This window comes from Triticum aestivum, chromosome 4B (genome assembly GCF_018294505.1).
Source record: "Triticum aestivum cultivar Chinese Spring chromosome 4B, IWGSC CS RefSeq v2.1, whole genome shotgun sequence".
NCBI classification, from domain to species: Eukaryota; Viridiplantae; Streptophyta; class Magnoliopsida; order Poales; family Poaceae; genus Triticum; species Triticum aestivum.
Window position 1 is genome coordinate 443,855,127 of NC_057804.1, and position 10,353 is coordinate 443,865,479.

A 10,353-nucleotide genomic window follows, 5' to 3' on the forward strand; every position below is an offset into this window, starting at 1 on the left:
ATCATGCATCAACGAATTTGGAATTGCGAATTTCATTCCTTTTTCTTGTGTGTTTACTTGACAAGGCAAAATCTAAAAGGACAAAGGCACAAAATGATGGTGGTCCTCTGGAGCAACCGAAACAGATGATCTCTGCAGATTCTTGATACGTCTCCAACGTATCTATAATTTTTGATTGTTCCATGCTATTATATTACCTATTTTGGATGTTTATGGGCTTTACTTTACACTTTTATATCATTTTTGGGACTAACCTATTAACCGGAGGCCTAGCCCGTATTGCTGTTTTTTTTGCCTATTTCAGTGTTTCGAAGAAAAGGAATATCAAACGGAGTCCAAACAGAATGAAACCTTCGGGAGCGATCTTTTTGGAACAAACGCAATCCAGATGACTTGAAGTGCAAGTCAAGAAGCAACCGAGGAAGCCACGAGAGTGGAGGGCGCGCCCCCCCTACTCGGCGCGCCCCCCTGTCTCGTGGCCCCCTCGGGCATCCACCGACGTACTTCTTCCTCCTATATATATCCATGTACCCCAAAAACATCAGAAGCGGCGACGAAAAATTAGTTCCACCACCGTAACCATCTGTATCCGCAAGATCCCATCTTGGAGCCTTCGTCGGCGCTCCACCGGAGGGGCAATCGACCATGGAGGGCTTCTACATCAACACCATAGCCTCTCCGATGAGTTGTGAGTTGTTTACCACAGACCTTCGGGTCCATATTTATTAGCTAGATGGCTTCTTCTCTCTCTTTGAATCTCAATACAAAGTTCTCCTTGATATTCTTGGAGATCTATTTGATGTAACTCTTTTTGCGGTGTGTTTGTCGAGATCCGATGAATTATGGATTTATGATCAAGTTTATCTATGAGAAATATTTGAATCTCCTCTGAATTCTTTTATGTATGATTAAGTTATCTTTGCAAGTCTCTTCGAATTACCAGTTTGGTTTGGCCTACTAGATTGATCTTTCTTGCAATGGGAAAAGTGCTTAGCTTTGGGTTCAATCTTGTGGTGTCCTTTCCCAGTGACAGCAGGGGCAGCAAGGCACATATTGTATTGTTGCCATCGAGGATAAAAAGATGTGTTTTATATCATATTGCATGAGTTTATCCCTCTACATCATGTCATCTTTCTTAATGCGTTACTCCGTTCTTTATGAACTTAATACTCTAGATGCATGACGGATAGCGATCGATGTGTGGAGTAATAGTAGTAGATGCAGGCAGGAGTCGGTCTACTTGTCACGGATGTGATGCCTATATACATGATCATGCCTAGATAATCTCATAATTATTTGCTTTTCTATCAATTGCTCGACAGTAATTTGTTCACCCATCGTAATACTTATGCTATCTTGAGAGAAGCCACTAGTGAAACCTATGGCCCCTAGGTCTATCTCTTATCATATAAGTTTGCTATTTACTTTTATTTGCATCTTTACTTTTCCAATCTATATCATAAAAATACCAAAAATATATTTATCTTATCATATTATCTCTATCAGATCTCAGTTTCGCAAGTGGCCTTGAAGGGATTGACAACCCCTTTATTGCGTTGGTTGTGAGTTCTTGTTTATTTTTGTAGGTGCGTGGGACTTGTGAGGAGCCTCCTACTGGATTGATACCTTGGTTCTCAAAAAATGAGGGAAATACTTACGCTACTATTGCTGCATCACCCTTTCCTCTTCAAGGAAAACCAACGCCAGCTCAAGATGTAGCAATTCTCTTGCTACTCCTACTGCAGTGCAAGTTCCAATCTCATCTCCCCTACTCCACCGCCCTAGGTGCTTGATCTAACATGGCAGTGTGATATCTGCTTGCATGTTGCATATGGTGCCTAGCTTGTATTGCTCCTAATTTGTTAAATTTCATCTCCTTAGCTTACACATTATACATGTGAATATGACACGCCTTCGTGTTTCTGGTACATACTACATATGCCTATCACACCATGTTCTCACATCAAACTATTGTTCTTGTGTATCCTGCATCTATCACTTATGATGAGACAGTCACGCCTGTGGGTTAGTATGAGACGGGCTACTATTATAAAGAGTGCAACTTCATCCTCCCCACATGATTCTAAAGAAACAGCAAGCCTAAATGAAGATATTGAACATAGCTCTGTACTTGAAGACTGCATTTCCCCTACACCACCATCGCAGGTGCTTGCTCTAACTTCGCATTGTGATATGTGGGTGCATGTTGCATACGGTGTCTAGCTTGTAATGCTTCTAATTAGGGTAAATTGCATCTTCTTAGTTTACACATTATACCTCTGAATATGACATGCCTTCCTATTTTTGGGACATACTACATCTATCTGTTAACCATGTTCTTACATGAAACTACCTCTCTTTTGTATCCTGCATCAATCACTTACGATGAGACACCTTTTTTCGTTGCATACAGCATATGATTTCTAGCCTGTTCCCGTGTATTGATTCTAATTTGGTTTATATCATATTGCATGAGTTTATCCCTCTACATCATGTCATATTTCTTAATGTGTTACTCTGTTGTTTATGAACTTAATACTCTAGATGCATGCTGGATAGCGGTTGATGTGTGGAGTAATAGTAGTAGATGCAGGCAGGAGTCGGTCTACTTTTCACGGGCGCGATGCCTATATACATGATCATGCCTAGATAATCTCATAATTATTTGCTTTTCTATCAATTGCTCGACAGTAATTTGTTCACCCACCATAATACTTATGCTATCTTGAGAGAAGCCACTAGTGAAACCTATGGCCCCCGGGTCTATCTCTTATCATATAAGTTTGCTATTTACTTTTATTTGCATCTTTACTTTTCCAATCTATATCATAAAAATACCAAAAATATATTTATCTTATCATACTATCTCCATCAGATCTCACTTTTGCAATTGGCCTTGAAGGGATTGACTACCCCTTTATTGTGTTGGTTGCGAGTTCTTGTTTGTTTGTGTAGGTGCGTGGGCCTTGTGAGGAGCCTCCTACTGGATTGATACCTTGGTTCTCAAAAACTGAGGGAAAAACTTACGCTACTATTGCTGCATCATCCTTTCCTCTTTAAGGAAAACCAATGCAAGCTCAAGATGTAGCAAGAAGGATTTCTGGGGCCGTTGTCGGGAAGGTCTTCGCTCAAGTCAAGACATACCAAGTACCCATCACAAACTCATCTCCCTCGCATTTACATTATTTGCCATTTGCCTCTTGTTTTCCTCTCCCCCACTTCACCCTTGCCATTTTATTCGCCCTCTCTTTCCCAATCTCCTCTCTCTTTCGCTTGCCTTTTTGTTTGCTCGTGTGTTGGATTGCTTGTCGCGATGGCGCAAGATAATACCAAGTTGTGTGACTTTTCCAATACCAATAATAATGATTTCCTTAGTACTCCGATTGCTCCTCTTAATGATGTTGAGTCTTGTGAAATCAATGCTGCTTTGTTGAATCTTGTTATGAAAGATCAATTCTCCGGCCTTCCTAGTGAAGTTGCCGCTACCCATCTAAACAACTTTTTTGATTTGTGTGAGATGCAAAAGAAAAAAGATATGGATAATGATATTGTTAAATTGAAGTTATTTTTGTTTTCACTTAAAAATCATGCTAAAGTTTGGTTTTTGTCTTTGCCTAAGAATAGTATTGATTCATGGAATAAGTGCAACGATGCTTTTTCTCTAAGTATTTTCCTCCCACTAAGATCATCTCTCTTACGAACTATATTATGAATTTTAAACAACTTGATCATGAGCATGTTGCCCAATCTTGGGAAAGAATGAAATTGATGATTCGCAATTGCCCTACTCATGGTTTGAATTTATGGATGATCATACAAAAATATTTATGCCGGATTGAATTTTGCTTCTAGAAATCTTTTAGATTCGGCTGTGGGAGGCACGTTTATGGAAATCACCTTAGGAGAAGCTACCAAACTCCTTGATAACATTATGGCTAATTATTCTCAATGGCACACCGAAAGATCTACTATTAAAAAAGTGCATGCTATAGAAGAAATTAATGTTTTGAGTGGAAAGATGGATGAACTTATGAGATTGTCTGCTACTAAGAGTGCTTCTATTGATCCCAATGATATGCCTTTATCTACCTTGATTTAGAATAATAATGAATCTATGGATGTGAATTTTGTTGGTAGGAATAATTTTGGCAACAATGCTTATAGAGGAAACTTTAATCCTAGACCGTTCCCTAGTAATTCCTCTAATAATTATGGAAATTCCTGCAATAATTCTTATGGTAATTTTAATAAGATGCCCTCTAATTTTGAGAATAGTGTGAAAGAATTTATGATCTCTCAAAAGAATTTTAATGCCTTGCTTGAAGAAAAATTGCTTAAAGTTGATGATTTGGCTAGGAACGTTGATAGACTTTCGTTTGATGTTGATTCTTTGAAACTTAGATCTACTCCTCCTAAGCATGATATCAATGAGTCTCTCAAAGCTATGAGAATTTCCATTGATGAGTGCAAAGAAAGAACCGCTAGATTGCGTGATAAGAAAGATTGCTTTATAAAGGCGTGTTCTTCTAGTTTCCATGAAAATTATGATGAAGATCTTAAAGTTATTGATGTGTCCCCTATTATATCTTTGTTTTGCAATATGAATCCTAATAATGATGGGACTGGAGATGAGTCAACTTTAGTTAAAAGGCGTCCCAATGATTCGGAGTTTTTAGATCTTGATGCTAAATTTGGTAAAAGTGGGATTGGAGAGGTCAAGACTTTAAATAGGATTAAACCCACTATCTTAGATTTTAAGGAATTTAATTATGATAATTTTTCTTTAGAAAGTTGTATTTCCTTGTTGCAATCCGTTGTGAATTCTCCTCATGCTTATAGTCAAAATAAAGCTTTTACCAAACATATTGTTGATGCCTTGATGCAATCTTTTGATGAAAAACTTAATTTGGAAGTTTCTATACCTAGAAAACTTTATGATGAGTGGGAACCTACTATAAAGATTAAAATTAATAATCATGAGTGTTATGCTTTATGTGATTTGGGTGCTAGTGTTTCCACTATTCTGAAAAACTTTATGTGATATTCTGAGTTTCCATGATCTTGATGATTGCTCTTTAAATTTTCACCTTGCGGATTCCACCATTAAAAAGTCAATGGGAAGGATCAATGATATTCTCATTGTTGCAAATAGAAATTTGGTGCCCGTAGATTTTATCGTTCTTGACATAGATTGTAATCTTTCATGTCCTATTATTCTTGGTAGACCTTTCCTTAGAACGATTGGTGCAATTATTGATATGAAGGAAGGGAATATTAGATTCCAATTTCCATTAAGAAAAGGCATGGGGCACTTTCCAAGAAGAAAGTTAAATTACCTTATGAATCTATCATGCAAGCTACTTATGAATTGAGTGCCAAAGATGGCACTACTTAGATCTATCCTCACTTTTATGCCTAGCTAGGGGCGTTAAATGATAGCGCTAGTTGGGAGGCAACCCAATTTTATTTGTGTTTTTTTTTGTTTCTGTTTAGTAATAAATTTTGCATCTACCTTCTGTTTAGTTGTGTTTTCATGTTTTATTTAGTGTTTGTGCCAAGTAGAACCTATAGGATAACCTATGGTGATAGTTAATTTGATTTTGCTGAAAAACAGAAACTTTGTGCTTTTGCATTGATTATTTTGATGTAGATCAATAGACAAATTACCCAGGACTTCCTATTGTGGTAGGATTTTTAGAGTTCCAGAAGTATTCGAAAGTTACAGATTGCTACAGACTGTTCTGTTTTTGACAGATTCCGCCTTTCGTGTGTTGTTTGCTTATTTTGATGCATCTATGGCTAGTAAGTAAGGGTATGAACCATAGAGAACTTGGAATACAGTAGGTTTAACACCAATATAAATAAAGAATGAGTTCATTACAGTACCTTATGTGGTGGTTTTTCTTTCTTTCACTAACGGAGCTTATGAGATTTCCTGTTGAGTTTTGTGTTGTGAAGTTTTCAAGTTTTGGGTAAAGATTTGATGGACTATGGAATAAGGAATGGCAAGAGCCTAAGCTTGGGGATGCCCATGGCGCCCAAGATATTCAAGAATAGCCAAAATCCTAAGCTTAGGGATGCCCCCGGAAGGCATCCCCTCTTTCGTCTTCATTTATCGGTAACTTTACTTGGAGCTATATTTATATTCGCCACATGATATGTGTTTTGCTTGGAGCGTATTGTATGATATTAGTCTTTGCTTTTTAGTTTACCACAATCATCCTTGCTGTACACACCTTTTGGGAGAAACCCACTTGATTGGAATTTATTAGAATACTCTATGTGCTTCACTTATATCTTTTGAGCTAGACAGTTTTTGCTCTAGTGCTTCACTTATATCTTTTAGAGCACGGCGTTGGCTTAATTTTGTAGAAATTGTTAATCTCTCATGATTCGCTTATATCATTTTGAGAGTCTTTTAGAACAGCATGGTATTTGCTATGGTTATAAAATTGGTCCTAGAATGATGGGCATCCAAGTTGGGTATAATAAAAACTATCATAGGAAGTGAATTGGATGCTATGATCAATTTGATACTTGATAATTGTTTTGAGATATGGAGGTAGTAATATTAGAGTCATGCTACTTGGGTGATTATGAATTTAAAGAATGCCTGTGTTGAAGTTGGCAAGTCCCGTAGCATGCACGTATGGTGAAAGTTGTGTAACAAATTTGAAACATGAGGTGTTCTTAGATTGTGCATCCTTATGAGTGGCGGTCGGGGACGAGCGATGGTCTTTTCCTACCAATCTATCCCCCTAGGAGCATGCGCGTAGTGCTTGGTTTTTGATGACTTGTAGATTTTTGCAATAAGTACATGAGTTATTTTTTGACTACTGTTGAGTCAGTGTATTATACGCACTCTTACCCTTCCATCATTGCTAGCCTCTTTGGTACCGTGCATTGCCCTTTCTCACCTTGAGAGTTGGTGCAAACTTCGCTGGTGCATCCAAACCCTGTGATACGATATGCTCTATCACACATAAACCTCCTTATATCTTCCTCAAAACAGCCACCATACCTACCTATTATGGCATTTCCATAGCCATTCCGAGATATATTGCCATGCAACTTTCCACCGTCCCGTTCATCATCATGACACACATCATTATTGTCATATTGCCTTGCATGATCATGTAGTTGACATCGTATTTGTGGCAAAGCCACCATGCATAATTTTTCATACATGTCACTCTTGATTCATTGCCCATCCCGGTACACCGCCGGAGGCATTCATATAGTCATATCTTGTTCTAGTATCGAGTTGTAATTAATGAGTTGTAAATAAATAGAAGTGTAATGATCATCATTATTAGAGCATTGTCCCCAAGTAAAAAAAGGGAAAGGCCAAAACAAGAAAGGCCAAAAAAAGGAAGGCCAAATAAAAAAGAAAGGCCCAAAAAAAGGGGGGCAATGTTACGATCCTTTTCCACACTTGTGCTTCAAAGTAGCACCATGTTCTTCATATAGAGAGTCTCATATGTTATCACTTTTATATACTAGTGGGAATTTTTCATTATAGAACTTGGATTGTATATTCCTACGATGGGCTTCCTGAAAATGCCCTAGGTCTTCATGAGCAAGCAAGTTGGATGCACACCCACTAGTTTCTTTTGTTGAGCTTTCATACATTTATAGCTCTAGTGCATTCGTTGCATGGTAATCCCTGCTCCTCATGTTGACATCAATTGATGGGCATCTCCATAGCCCATTGATTATCCTCGTCAATATGAGACTTTCTCTTTTTTTGTCTTCTCCACACAATCCCCATCATCATATTCTATTCCACCCATAGTGCTATATCCATGGCTCACGCTCATGTATTGCGTGAAAGTTGAAAAAGTTTGAGATTATTTAAGTACGAAACAATTGCTTGGCTTGTCATCGGGGGTGTGCAAGATGGGAGCATTTTTGTGTGACGAAAATGAAGCATGACCTAACTATATAATTTTGTAGGGATGAACTTTCTTTAACCATGTTATTTTGAGAAGACATGATTACTTTGATTAGTATGCTTGAAGTATTACTATTTCTTATGTCAATATGAACTTTTATTTTGAATCATTTGGATGTGAACATTCATGTCACAATAAAGAAAATTACATTGAGAATTATGCAAGGTAGCATTCCACATCAAAAATTCTGTTTTTATCATTTACCTACTCAAGTACGAGTAGGAATTAAGCTTGGGGATGCTTGATACGTCTCCAGCGTATCTATAATTTTTTATTGTTCCATGCTATTATATTACCTGTTTTGGATGTTTATGGGCTTTACTTTACACTTTTATATCATTTTTGGGACTAACCTATTAACCGGAGGCCTAGCCCGTATTGCTGTTTTTTTGCCTATTTAAGTGTTTCGAAGAAAAGGAATATCAAACAGAGTCCAAATGGAATGAAACCTTCGGGGGCGATCTTTTTGCAACAAACGCAATCCAGAGGACTTGGAGTGCAAGTCAAGAAGCAATCGAGGAAGCCACGAGGGTGGAGGGCGCCCCCCCCCTACTGGGCGCGCCCCCCTGTCTCGTGGGCCCCTCGGGCGTCCACCGACGTACTTCTTCCTCCTATATATATCCACGTACCACGAAAACATCAGAAGCGACGACGAAAAACTAGTTACACCACTGTAACCTTCTGTATCCACGAGATCCCATCTTGGAGCCTTCGCCGGCGCTCCGCCAGAGGGGGGATCGACCATGGAGGGCTTCTACATCAACACCATAGCCTCTCCGATGAGTTGTGAGTAGTTTACCACAGACCTTCGGGTCCATAGTTATTAGCTAGATGGCTTATTCTCTCTCTTTGAATCTCAATACAAAGTTCTCTGCAGATTCTTGATACGTCTCCAACGTATCTATAATTTTTGATTGTTCCATGCTATTATATTACCTATTTTGGATGTTTATGGGCTTTACTTTACACTTTTATATCATTTTTGGGACTAACCTATTAACCGGAGGCCTAGCCCGTATTGCTGTTTTTTTTGCCTATTTCAGTGTTTCGAAGAAAAGGAATATCAAACGGAGTCCAAACAGAATGAAACCTTCGGGAGCGATCTTTTTGGAACAAACGCAATCCAGATGACTTGAAGTGCAAGTCAAGAAGCAACCGAGGAAGCCACGAGAGTGGAGGGCGCGCCCCCCCTACTCGGCGCGCCCCCCTGTCTCGTGGCCCCCTCGGGCATCCACCGACGTACTTCTTCCTCCTATATATATCCATGTACCCCAAAAACATCAGAAGCGGCGACGAAAAATTAGTTCCACCATCGTAACCATCTGTATCCGCAAGATCCCATCTTGGAGCCTTCGTCGGCGCTCCACCGGAGGGGCAATCGACCATGGAGGGCTTCTACATCAACACCATAGCCTCTCCGATGAGTTGTGAGTAGTTTACCACAGACCTTCGGGTCCATATTTATTAGCTAGATGGCTTCTTCTCTCTCTTTGAATGTCAATACAAAGTTCTCCTTGATATTCTTGGAGATCTATTTGATGTAACTCTTTTTGCGGTGTGTTTGTCGAGATCCGATGAATTATGGATTTATGATCAAGTTTATCTATGAGAAATATTTGAATCTCCTCTGAATTCTTTTATGTATGATTAAGTTATCTTTGAAAGTCTCTTCGAATTATCAGTTTGGTTTGGCCTACTAGATTGATCTTTCTTGCAATGGGTGAAGTGCTTAGCTTTGGGTTCAATCTTGCGGTGTCCTTTCCCAGTGACAGCAGGGGCAGCAAGGCACGTATTGTATTGTTGCCATCGAGGATAAAAAAGATGGGGTTTATATCATATTGCATGAGTTTATCCCTCTACATCATGTCATCTTTATTAATGCGTTACTCTGTTCTTTATGAATTTAATACTCTAGATGCACGCTGGATAGCGGTCGATGTGCGGAGTAATAGTAGTAGATGCAGGCAGGAGTCGGTCTACTTGTCACGGACGTGATGCCTATGTACATGATCATGCCTAGATAATCTCATAATTATTTGCTTTTCTATCAATTGCTCGACAGTAATTTGTTCACCCACCGTAATACTTATGCTATCTTGAGAGAAGCCACTAGTGAAACCTATGGCCCCCGGGTCTATCTCTTATCATATAAGTTTGCTATTTACTTTTATTTGCATCTTTACTTTTCCAATCTATATCATAAAAATACCAAAAATATATTTATCTTATCATATTATCTGTATCAGATCTCAGTTTCGCAAGTGGCCTTGAAGGGAATGACAATCCCTTTATTGCGTTGATTGCGAGTTCTTGTTTGTTTGTGTAGGTGCATGGGACTTGTGAGGAGGCTCCTACTGGATTGATACCTTGGTTCTCAAAAACTGAGGGAAATACTTAC